Consider the following 444-nt stretch of genomic DNA (forward strand, 5'->3'; position numbering starts at 1 on the left):
CTTGTATTATACTACACATGTCATTTAAAAGTGTAAGCAATTAAGAAATTAGGCTTGAGTCCAGAGGTTAATCTCATGTTCTTTGGGAAACAGTTACAGACTAGTTTCAATTGCATTTAGTCCTTAATAGGCACTTTAATCCAACATTTAAAGAAGTTCAAGAGCATGATCTCTGAGCAAAGTTTGTGCATAAAATCATTTTATGTGTATTAAACTGAGACTTAAGTTAGTTTTCTTATAGCCAATGCATAAAATAATTTCATGACAGTCCAGACTGAATAAAATGACATTGTATCTTCTCGACACATGCAATGTTCTAATTCTATTTATATAAAATTGATAAATTATCCATATTTGGCCACAAAAGCCATGATATACTGCATCAAGCATGTTTTCACTGAACAATTAATTTTATGAATAATAAGACAAAACCAGGTTTTTTTT

The sequence above is a fragment of the Sinocyclocheilus grahami genome, unplaced genomic scaffold, assembly GCF_001515645.1.
Source record: "Sinocyclocheilus grahami isolate Dianchi unplaced genomic scaffold, SAMN03320097.WGS_v1.1 scaffold179.1, whole genome shotgun sequence".
NCBI lineage: Eukaryota > Metazoa > Chordata > Actinopteri > Cypriniformes > Cyprinidae > Sinocyclocheilus > Sinocyclocheilus grahami.